The following is a 13,002-nucleotide window of genomic DNA, read 5'->3' as shown; positions in this document are numbered from 1 at the left end:
AATCTCAATTTTTTTTATATCTGTTCACTTGAAAATATTTTGCAAATATTACAAACAATTGAGTTTACAGATTATTTACAAAATCTCTTTGGTCATCATTGATAATTCACTTCAGTTACCAGAGTTTGGGTCTGGTCCGTGACTGAATGACCTACCTTTTACAAATTGGAGCCATGCCCCCAGAACTCATTGTAGCTTTGATTCTCTTAGGTAGAGGATGGTCTCTGGGGTGGAATTCTTCTCTTGCTGTTGCCAATATTGAATACCACAGTAGTTTCTGACCACTACCACTACATTCAAAGCATCAAACTGGGCACCTACCAATAGTCTATTGGCACTTCTGCATGCATAATGTTTTCCAATTGTATTATAATGGTGCCTCTGCCTCTTACATGTTCAACTGTGTGCTACGTAAGTCCAACTGTTGCTACTGTAAGGCAGGTGTCTGGCCTTGTTTTTCTGGTTTAAACTCAACTATGTATATTATTTAGTTCAGGGATATTCAGACTGAGGCATTGGAGCTGCAAGTGGCTCTTTAATGTGTCTCCTGCAGCTCTTTGCTGCACATATTAAAAAATTGTGTGATTTAATTATTAACCAATCCAAGTTATTAACCAATAAGGATGCTTTTACTATGTGATTAACCAATTGTTGAATACTTGGTCAGTCATTTTTCTGTGAGTATATAGTAAATGAAACAATGAATTCACACTACTGGGGCTTTTTTGTATAATATTGATCACTAATTTGGCTCCTGAACCACTACGGTCTGAGTATCATTGATTTAGTTAATGATTTTGAATTGCACAGTATTTTCTGACCATCACCACTATGGTATTCAATAATGACTGTCATCTCTAAATCTATCTGCCACATACCAATAGTTACCACTATCTGTCTACGATGGTTCCCAGCAGTGAGTAGGGTGAGAGGAGAATTTTGGCCCATGCCTATGTCTGCCTTGGTAGTGTCTACATTAAATAACTGTATCTTTCACTGTCAACCAGAGGATTAACTCTCTGCTTTGTAGCTTAACTAGTGTTTTGTTCCCATAAAAATAAATAAATAAATTATTGGTGATCATATCAACACCCAAGCCACATCATGACTAGAAAAGTGTTCAGTGGAGGAAAGAAGGATTCTGTTGTCACAAAGACAACATAATGATACCATGCAGAAGACCACGGCCAGTTGTAACATGGATATGTAACAAGCAAGTACTGCTGCTGCAAGCAGTAGACTGCAGCAAACAAGCAAAACAAACACCACACCACCACAGCCATTTCTGGATACAGTGTCAGAAGAAAAAGTAGAAAAACTGAGGCGAGAGCATATGGTGAACTCCCAAATCCAGTCCTCAAACAAGATGAATAAAGAGTATTCAGATGTATTTGGCTTTTATCTAAACAAGATCAGATAAACATGCACTAGGGCCTGCTACTGAAGACCATATGCTCAACCTTTTGTATTTGCGTGCTTTTTGTATCTGCCATATTGTGTTTATTTTAATGAATGGCTGTCTCGCCACATGGCCTATGAAGAAGCAAGTATGCCTATCAGCAAGGACAGAATCCACAGCACAGCAAAGTCATTCAATATACACACTAGGGCCCCAAATCAGCAAAATTTAAGCACACGGGTAACTTTACACACAAATAATCCCATTGACTTCAGTGGGACTATTCATGGGCTTAAAGTTAAGCTCTTGTTTAACTAGGTACCTAGAGCAGCAATCATCTCAGTGGTGGAAAATTGTAGTAAGTGAGGCTAGCTACCCACATCTTTTCAAATGCCAGTACAGGAATGGGTTTGTATTGACAGATATCACCTAGTGTTATGCATATCCCTTCAGCACCCATGAGGCCTTAGACTTGTCACCCATGAGGCTGTCACAGCATTAGGCACACCAAATGCATTTGGTGAATGAGAGTAAATATCACTTTATGAGAGAAATAATTTATAACATCACATTAGTGTTATAACCTTGACTTTTCCAACACACACAGATGTCCTTTGTGATTCAGGTTGCATCTGCAAATACACATTTTTATATTTTGACAGTATATGAGAAATGCAGTGAGAAATCACTGAGTGCTATTACACCTTGCACATGTTTGATTGCTACTGCTTCTGCAAATGCAGCCTGCATCATAAACGGCATTTTTGTGACTTGTGTTATTCCTTATGAGGTTATTATAAATCCCACATAATGTAATTCACTATTATTCAGCAAATGCACAGTGTGTGTGTACATGTTGCTGCTGCTGGCATCAGAGATATGCACCCTGTAATCAGGTGAAAGGAGGGTGCTCATTTTCTGATGCCAATGTGTTTCACTGCAGCACCCAGACCATTCCACATAGTGTAAGAGGCTCTGTCGGGACTCTGCAGTTATCACGCAATATATCATATCATTCAGAAAACATGTCACTATGTATGTGGGAGTTGCTGTTGCTTCCTGCAGCACTGTGCCATCCTGTATAAGTGATGACATTGTTTCAGACTTGTATAATAAAAATTTTGGCTTTTTCAGACTAGAAAAAAAGGTATGTCAGAAAATTATTCACCATTTCATCATCCCCACTTACAAATGAAGTGTGTATCACAGTGAATGAATGTTTAAGACTACACACACCATATGAACCCTGTAAACAACAAACCCATGTATTTCTGGATGTACACTGATGAAAATTAATTGACCATTACCTTCTAACCAGATGATAGTCATGGGTGTGTATTGCATAAAAGTGAATAAAAGTATATTCTGGGTGTGCTACAGTCTTTCCCCTACCAAAAGCTTGACCCTTTTAAAACATTTAATTTCATAACACACTGTACTAAGAATAAGATATTGCATAACTGTGGCCAATGGCAAACTTTATACATCAAAATTTAACTGACACTTTGTCTTTATGTACTCTGCAGAGAGTACCTTCCCTCAGCTCTACCTGTAAAACACATGAAAAAGCAGACTGATCAAGCCATCAGTAGTATGAGATGAGGGATATCCCATCACCAGAAAAATCCTTGCCAAAATCTCCACTAGCAGCTACAGCACCAGCCTCAGCCAACTCTGTCTCAGTGGGAACAGGTGCATCCATGGCATCATCTTCCTCCCCAGCCACATCATGAACAGGAGATTCTCACCCAAAATCAGAAGCAACCTATTCTTCCAAAAACCCAACTGAAGAAGGAAATTTGTCAGCACAGTTCTAAGGAACAATGGCTGACCATTGACAGAAACATTCAAATAATCCAGAAATGCCTCTGACTGGTCATCTCTATCTACACTTGCCCACGACCTGATATCTTCAGCCAGCAATTTCTGTTTCCTCTCTATTTGCTGACTGGCATTGGAAGCCACCTGAAGTCTGCACTTCAAGCTGTGCTGTTGCCTTGCAAAGTAGCTATTCAGAGATATGCTATGTAATATGATCACTCCACATACACATCAAATTATGGTCCCAGAAGTTGATGGAAATGTCATCACCTAGGCAACATCTAGCCTCAATCCTCCTCTTGACTACTGATCAGTATGTGTCTGCTGTATGAAATTGAGTGACAAAGAAGTACACTAATTAGTCACAGGAAGAATTTCTTCCAGTCTTCCATAAAAACTTCCTATCTAAGTAACCTTCCTACTCCCATACTGTTTTTAGATAAAGACTGTATATATACAGGGTGGCAGGAAAAGGACTTCTCAGCAATAATAAAATGAATATGTTCATATGTAAACAAACATATGTATAGTCATATTGAATCTATTCATGCACACTTGCATTCATTTAAAATAATATTGTTTCCTTTCATAATTTTATATATTCATGACAACTAAGGGGCACTGATTCTGTTAAAATGAACCAAAGCTTTAGTATTGGTAAATGACATATTTTAGTATTGGTTCAGCTCTACAGGAAGCCTGTTCTATCTAAAAAGAGCACCTTCTTAATTAACAGATAAGCCTGTGTGTCTATTCAGTCATATCATCTAACTTCAGTGAAAAAAGTAAAGGTTTGAAGAGTTGGGGTTTTCTTTTTGTGTCCCCCCCCCCGCCCCTCAGCTTTTTACACACACACTCCATAGCCTTGCAAAGGCAACATAACTAAGAATAAAGATTCCAAATGTAAATACCCCAACTGATTTTAATGGGATTTGACTCAGACCCCATGTTATCTTGTTCATCATTATAATTGTTTACTAAATTCAAAGCAGCTACACCTGTTCAGTCACTAAAGGCAGAGAGGCTGCATAAGGCATAATGTAAAGATTATGGGGTTGAACGAGCATCATAGAACAAAACTGACATTTATTGCTAGTTGTGGTGATCAGGAAGGAAAGTAATCAGCCTGACATCAGATTCTAGACTCGTTGCAGGACAGGCAGTTAGGAAAAAGCTTTTTACTTGAAAATTGAGCACATTTCATCTAGAATGAAAGTAAAACGAGAAATATAAAATCCCATAATCCCAGTATTACAAAGTATGTTTTCAGAATTGAAACAGATATTAATAATGCATGGTTGTTCACCATGTATTTTAAGGTAGATAAAATGAAAGCTTGTGTTTGAACATGCCAAAGTGTTAGCATGTCTCATGAACATCTATCCTTTCAATACATATAGAAAAATCCCTAAGTATTATTATCCATACAACTTCCTCCCTGTTAGCACCAAAACTACTACAGCAACTATACTGTCATGGGCGCTTGTTCAAGCCCCCATTCCGCAATGAGTAGAGTAACTAACAAGAAGAGAAGTTAATTTTGCTTTGGTTTTTGGGACTTATAAAAAAAATTTTAGGATTGGACAGGACAACAGCATATGTCACATATTTTAAAACATATCTTTCTGGAGGACATGCTGAGTCTATCTCCAAGGTGTTTGTCTCCAGAGGTATCTTCTCCTTTAAAGCTGAACTCTGTGTTGTATTATCAATATACAAATCTCTCTCTCAGGTGAAAGTATGAATATTTCCAGTAAAAATGCAGCTTAATGCTTTATTTGTCAAGTCGTAGGCTGCCTTTATCCTTGGTTATGGTTATGAGAAGTGCTTCTGTTTATATGATGAAATAGACAAAGAGACCACCCTCTTCTCTTGCACCTCCTGTATCTAAATCCAACTTCCCCACAGTGCAGGACAGACTTCTCACAAGCAAAAAGGAAATAAAAATTATAGCATGTCCATGTTAGATAATTGGAAACACATCACTAGTTGTTGGCAAAAATCTCTTCTTTATGATGTCACCACTACTATAGAAACGATGCGTTAACAAAGGTGAAGATACCATCTGGCAGTAGAAGACCATGGCAAGTTGAGAGAGGAGGCAACATCTTGAGTCTGGCAGGGTCATCATAGCAGCTCATCTAACACAAGAACACTGGTTACAGTTCTACTTTTAACCTGTAAAGATGTTTCAGGCAGTTGACCGGTTACATAGCCAAGCAGGTGTGTGTAAAGTAGACCTCTACAACCCCGATGAACAGAAAGGACCAGGACCGGAAAGTGATCTGTTTTGTCGACGTCTCCAACCTGAATGTAAAGGACAAAGATTCAAAAGCAAAGAAAGCTGCTAGCCAGTACAGTAACATCTCTGAACCTTCAAATGAACTTGATCTGGGCAATCTGGAGGAAAAAGAAGTCATTATAATAAAAGACAATGAGAAGCATGATCATTCTAAAACTGAAGGAGCAGTATGTCTTTTCAAACAAGATTCAACTGATGAACTCAGCATTGTGAGCTGGCTCAACAATGACCTTCAGAAATATGCAGCTGGACTCCAGCATGCACTGACCCCTTCAGATACCCCTTAGAAACATAAAGACAGCAACACCTTTGTTGATTCATCGTTGTCCCAGAACAGTGACACATCTTTAAAGTCTGCCGGTGCCCAAAAGGGAAAAAGAGATCCAGATAATGTTTCATGCTATGTAAATAAGCTCTGTTCTTTGGTTTTTCAAATGGCACGTAAAGAGATTGCAGATAAATTGGAAGGTGCTGCCAGTAAGTGTATACACCAGACAATTCATGAAAATAACAATCCCTGTGGTTCTATAAACAAAACTGCATCACAAACAGTGAATGAATCCATTGCAGCAAGCACACAGAAACTCCAGGGTAAACTACCATCCCCCAGACCATCTCAAGAAAAGACTACCAAGAAGGAAGATACTCCAGGTTCTAAGAGAACATCACTCTGCTATGGTGAGATGTCTAATCAAAGTCGCTGTAGACAGGAGGAAAAATCTGGAGATAAACAAATATGTCAGCAAGTAAAACAGTCCGGGCAGGATGATTCTGGTACTTCTGTGAGCAAGGGGTTAATGGTTTATGCAAATCAGGTTGCTTTGGACATGATGTTCTCATTTATGAAGACTATGAAAGTTCAAAGGAAGGATGGTAAGACACTCCCAGCTTGAGTAGTTTTGAAGAGAGTAATCCTCAAACACACCAAAGAAATCATATCAGACTTGATAGACGCACTCAACCATGAAAAATCTGCATAATGTCACTGGGGTGCTCATGACAGACTCTGACTTTGCTTCCACAGTGAAGAAAAAAATCTATATAACACGGGAAGCCAGAAATCTATTGAAATTTTGGAAGTAATGGTAAGACGGCTGTTGTAATGTCCTTGTAGCAGAGCAAAACGATAAGGGACAGTCCAAGTCTCATAGCCTAGCATATACCATGCTGAAAACGGCATTCCCATCAGACTCAAAATCTCAAAGCATGCAGTTTGCAACACTGAAAACACAAACACAAAAGAAGGATAGGGAAAAACCAAAGCCAAAGATGTATACCTGTGCTGAGAAAGTAAGTGAGCATATAATTAAGGAGGGATTAACCATGTTGCATTCCAAACAAACTGCAAGTAAAGCTCCAGAAAAGGTAAGAGGGAGTCAAGAAAAAAGCCAGAAAAGGTCAGCACCTCAATAGAGTCACTAGCAAAAGACCTCACTGTGACAGCATTAACGTTGATACAACAGCACTTAATCCAACAGACAAACAGTGGCAGAGATTCAACCACTCATGATTCGGGCACTTCTTCACTTGGGTTTGTTTCTCGTGAATCTCATTTTGAAAAAGCTGGGAAAAGCCCAAGCTCCAAGTCTCTTGCAATGGCTGCTGGGTCAAGGAATATTCTCCAAGAGCTCAATTCCCAAAAGGGCGATATATCAAGTATCCTCTTATCAATCATCCAGAAGGTCTTACATGAGGCTGGTTTCAATATAGATGACAATTCCAGTGAGACAAACAAGAGTTTTAAAACAGGTTGCCACTACTGATAGTGAGTTCAGCAAAAAGGCCTTATCTACACAGCCCAGTTCAGCCATAGATCAGTTTGACAACATGGATCAGGTAAACAAGAAATTTATTGACCAACTGGTGGGATCTATGATGAACTTGTGTTTATTCATGACTAAATGCAACAATTCTGATTTAGTGATAGGTGACCTATCAGATGAGCAAAATGCAACTGGTGCCTCATTCTCAAGAAACAAATCCACAGCTTTTGATAAAGAAGGGTCAAGGGAAGCTTCACAAGTGAAGTCAAGTGGAAAACAGCTATCAGATTTATCATCCGGTTCTGAAGTGATAGTGAACAACCAGAATACCAACAGCAGCACACAGAACAAGGAGCTCCAGGCTATCCTCCAGTGGATGGCTGCTTCCCACTTCAATGTGCCCAATCTGTCATTCATGAATGAAGAGGAAGGGAATTTGAAAAAGCTTCCTCTGTTGGCTGAAAAAGCAGCAAAGAAGGGCTGCAGCATGGGGGATATTATCCAAGTACTGAGATACTTTGAAAAACAACAGATTGATGCCGCTGTGGGAAATGTGTCTCGTTATGGATTGATGGACTGACTGCTTGCTAACCTGCGAACAAGTGCCAACTCCTCCCTCTCATGTTATTTCAGCACAGCTAAATGCCCATCTTAACTAACTACTGGAATAACAAGAACAATACAACTGATTTTCCTGAGACAACACTGCACTGAATTCCTCAGGTTGTTACGCACTAGCTGAGCAATATCATCAATAAAAAAAAATACCACCCCATTGCCATTAATTCTTTTATTAAGCACTTCATCTGACATTTAAAAATTGCCACACACATACTAGTCTGAGGACAGTACTGGAACAAAGGTAGATAAGATAAAGTGAGGAAGGTATCCACCAGCAAGATGCAGGGGCAATGCCATAATGAGAAACCTAGCTCCCTTGCCATAAGCTGTTGGAAGTGGAAGCATGCTGGAGTTTCGACTAGGGTGTTGATCATGGGCCCAGCTCACAGGTTTGTCTTTCATATCATCCTCTGACTAGCAGGTGTCAGATAAAACCTTATCTCCATCCTCCATTAGTTGCTGGAAAGAGCTTTTTGTCTCTTCTCCCTCCTCAGAACCTGCTGGATGCTGCAGGGAGTAGAGGGTGGGATTGAAGAGATCTGTGTTCCTGTAGCTACTTCCCAGTCACATTTGTGTGTCCTCCCCAGTGAGTTTGCCTCTGCTCCTGCGTAAAGCCTTCTAAAACAGCTGTAGCATAGAATTAACACAATTCTTGTCAGTTCTGCTATCCACAGGGTTCAGAACAGTAGTAGTAAAAATGAGCAGAGTCTTGTTAATTTTACACTGCTGCTGTTTGGCAAAGTTACCAACAGCAGCAGAAGCTCTGGAAAAAGATGCAGCATGCAAAAAATTCATGCAAAAAGATGAAGCAACATTAATTTACGCTCTGTTCATATTTGGAAAGTTTTTTTCAAAACCAGAAAAGCTAAAAAGGTTGGAAATTTTAAAATCAAAATTTAGATTCTGCAGAGGTTAATGGATCCTCCTTGCCCAGAGTGAGTAGATTTTTCAAGCCCCGTACTTCAAGGGACACAGTCAACTTAAAAATAAAAAGCATACATGTATTTGTAAACATATATGTAATATTACAATAACTGAAAGGTTAGAGATTTTTTTTTCAATTTATTTACTTTAACTGTACAAAAATGGCTGTCAAATGAAGTTTCACTATAACAGTTCCCCATTTGTTTAGATACAATGTAACTGTAAACCGCAAACGAGCAGGGTGGCGCAAAGACAAATGTGGTCCCTAACATTACTTTTAACTTTCTTTTCCCCTAAACCAGTGTTTCCCAAACTTGAGAAAGCCCCTGGCAGGCCCGGGCGGTTTGTTTACCTGCCGTGTTCACAGGTTCAGCCGATTGCGGCTCCCACTGGCCATGGTTCGCTGTGCCTGGCCAATGGGGACTGCGGGAAGTGGCGCGGGCTGAGGTATGTATTGGCCGCCGCTTCCCACAGCCCCCATTGGCCGGGCACAGCAAACCGCGGCCAGTGGGAGCCGTGATCGGACGAACCTGTGAACGCGGCAGGTAAACAAACCAGCCAGGCCAGCCACGGGCTTTCCCTGAACAAGCAGCATCCCAAATTTGGAAAACACTGCCCTAAACAATGAATTGATTTCAAGTTGACACTGTCCCTTTAAAGCAATATTGATATTTTCCCTGAGATATACACCAAACTGAAAAGAGAGATAGGGACTATTAACCCCAGTCTCATTTCTTCTCATGATACGATATACCATACATGAATATCAAAGGAAACATTCCCCATGCCAGAGACAACAGTCTATCACAGAGGAGATAGTAGGGAGTTTAATCCCGGAATTTAGGATCTCCAGGTATTTTTAGTCTTATAATCCCAGGATTTCAGGAAAAATAAGGAGAGATAAATAACTATTGTGCAGCTAAAAACTGATCACAAAGAAAATAAGTTCATGAAGGGTTTTCTTTACAAAAGAATCACGTTTCCAAGCATTTATAGCAATGGCCACACTTCTTCCAAATCTTTTGGACAGAGAATAACTTTCCACATTTACTGTGGGGGTTTACAAATTACTTCAATTTTGTTGTTTCTTTATGACAAAATATTAACATAAATGTAGTTTCCTTTTAAAAAATGATTCAGAATTGCATTATGTAGAGATGCTTCAATGTTGCATTTTAATGTTTAACTTGGATTAGTATAGGCACAGGTGGTAGCACCATCTATTATTAAGGTTGCCCAGCAGTTGCATTATAAATACCTTATTCTGAGTTCCATGTAACTTTGTCAAACTTTAAACAGTTTGAACTAAATTTTTCAATGCCAGATATCTACCTCTGACTTTTGTTTTGTTTTTGAAAATTTTAGCCAAAATGGTTCAGCCACTTCTGAAAGAAAGCCTAGGGGTAAATACATTGTTTTGCCCAAATTAAAAAAATTCTGGCAGCTTTTTCTTGGAAAAACTCTAGTGTCTCTGTGCTTTGGAGCAGACACGTGAAATTTGGCTGGAGAGTGAACTTTCTTTCAGGGTTGTGCCTTGTGCCCAAATTTGACCAATTTATAAGCCTCTGGAGAAAAATGACAGTTTATACATGCTCAGCTGACACATCTTAGATTTTAGCAGCTAAATTCCCCTAAGATTCCATAGACACTGGGCATACTCCAGCCCAGGGCTGAGTTGTAATTACGGCGCAGGTATAGCTCTGGAGAGTTGCAGGTTATGCCAGGTCCAGATCCGAGCACCTGAGCTGAAAGCAGGGAGACTGTCTCTCCTGCACTGTCACTGACTCACCTGCTGGGTCCAGGCAGGCTGGAGGAATAAGTTGCCTGGCTCAAATGCAGAAGGGACAAGAGCCAGACCTGCAGGAGGACTGAGGGAAGAGACTGGAATAAGGCGCCTGGGGATGGGGGGGACAGAAACTGGGACAGACTGAGAAAGGTGGGGGAAGGAGATGAAGACAGATCTCACAAGGATGGTGGGGAAAGAACTGGGACTGGCTGGACAAGGAGCTGAGGGAGGGCATTCAGACTGAATCAGGAGCCCAGGGAGGGAGAATGGGACTAAGAACCAGTGGGAATGGTGGAATGGAAACTAGGACTGGGAGTGTGAGATGAGAAACCTGAGGCGCAGAGTTTGGGACTGGCTAGGTGATGAGAATGAGACTGGAACAAGGAGCCCAGGGGGCAGGAAGAAACAGGACTGAAACAGTGAGAGTTTAGAGAGGATGGGGCAGAAGGGGTCCCAGTGGGGAGGGGATCAGAATCTGTGCCCACTGCGGCACATTCACGTCCAGAGCCTGGAACAGAATCCAAGATCCCACTGCAGTCAGGAAGTATCTAAGAATCCCTCCCCTTCTAGTGCTGCTCCACAGAGAGGATGACAACCTATTACAGCTATCAGTTACTCCTTAGCTCAACTGGCAGAGATTTGTGTGGTGAATCTAAAAGTTCTATCCCTGCTGACCACCAATGTGGGTGTCAATATGATGCCAAATGATGGAATTTTTTTTCCAGTCTTTTTTTTAAAAAAAACTAGGAAATTACATGCACAAACTACATTAAAAGAACATTAAGTTTGCAAAATCAAGCACTCAAGTTAAAAAAATGCCACTATTAAGGTTGCCTATGCAACTTTAATTCAGCCACCTTGTGCACATGCATTCTGAGAGTCTTTAATAACTTGATCACATACCATTTTTTCCAAAGGACTCATTCAGTACACAGAATGGGCCTGCTCTGGGGGTGGAGCAGAGTTGTGAAGTGAAGGAGACTGTTGAGGCAGGCATCATACAGACATTTGTTGCAAAACTAGGAAGGTGCATTGTGAATGACACAGGGAAGTGCAGGAAGAGAAAGGATGGTCTCATGATTAAGGCAGCTGAATGCTGCCCTACAGAAATAAAGTTGATACCTGCCTCTACCACAGAGTTCCTGTGTGATGCCAATCAAATCACTTAAACTGTACTTTTCACAGGTGGTCACTAGTTGTGTGTTCCTCATTTTCTGAGTGCCGGACTTAAGACCTTGCAGTCTGATCTGCAGAAGTGCTGAGCACTCTCAGCTACAAGCGAAGTTAATAGGAGCTGTGCTTCGAACATATGAAGTGCTATATAATCAGGCTTGGCAGAAATTGATTTTTTTATCATTTTAATGGACATAATGTTTATTTTTAAACAACTTTTTCAATTATCATCTATTTAAATTTTGACAGTTGAGGAAATTATACGGTGGGTCTGATAATTATTTAGTGTCAGCAGATGTTGAAATTCAAAATGTTAAAAAGCTATATAATCATTAAAACACAAATTCTCAGCATATGATGTCAAAATGTACAATGTAAATACCCTTAAATCACACTCAGTCTAATAAGTTCTCAAGCAACATTTTTCTTACTTTGGTTACCTGTAAATTCCAATTACCAATATAAATATTTTTGTTGGTTTGTGTGTGTATAGTGAAATTGACATTTACCACTAAAAATTTAATCCTTCCAAGCCTTATTAGAATGCTAAGCATTCTGAAAAATTACCAATGGGCACCCAAAAGTAGTAGATATTTTTCATAGAAATGTAGGGCTGGAAGGAAGCTTCAGAGATCACCTAGGCTAGTCCTCTGTGCTGAGGAAGGACCAAGTAAACCTATACCATTCCTGACAGGTGTTTGACTAATCTGTTCTTAAAAACTCCAGTGAGTTTTTACTCATGGACTCCACAACCTCCTTTGGAAACCTATTCCAGTGCTTAACTGTCCTAATAGTTAGGTTTTTCCAAATCTGTAACCTAAATCTCCATTGCTACAGATTAAGCCAAATACCTCTTGTCCAGCCTTAACATATTTGAAGACTGTTATCAGGTCTTCTCAGGTCTTTCCCCGTCATCTTCTTTTCTCAATACTAAACATGCCCAGATTTTTTATCCATTCTTCATAAGTCAGGTTTCTAAGCTTTCTATCATTTTTGTGGCTCACCTCTGGACTCTCAGTTTGTCCATATCTTTCATAAAGTGTGGCATCCAGAACTGGACACAGTACTTCAGCTAAGGCCTCACCAGTGCTGAGTAGAGTGGGACATTTACCTCTCGTGTCTTACATACAACACTTCTGTTTATATTAGAATTATATTAGCCTTTTTCACAAGTGCAGCACATATCTGAATCATAGTCAATTTGTGATCCACT

The 13,002-nt window shown here is 40.0% G+C and overlaps 1 protein-coding gene and 1 pseudogene across 14 annotated transcripts in view; one reads left to right on the top strand and one right to left on the bottom strand.

The window, feature by feature from the left end:
• Window positions 1–13,002, bottom strand: part of PHC3 (polyhomeotic homolog 3) — a 100,759-nt gene that overhangs the window by 68,057 nt on the left and 19,700 nt on the right. The gene's annotated exons all lie outside the window — the stretch shown is intronic.
• Window positions 5,957–7,940, top strand: LOC119861324 (annotated as a pseudogene).

This window comes from Dermochelys coriacea, chromosome 9 (genome assembly GCF_009764565.3).
Source record: "Dermochelys coriacea isolate rDerCor1 chromosome 9, rDerCor1.pri.v4, whole genome shotgun sequence".
In the NCBI taxonomy this organism is placed as follows: domain Eukaryota; kingdom Metazoa; phylum Chordata; order Testudines; family Dermochelyidae; genus Dermochelys; species Dermochelys coriacea.
The sequence above is the reverse complement of the archived record's forward strand: the minus strand, read 5'-3'. Positions and strand labels throughout refer to the sequence as shown.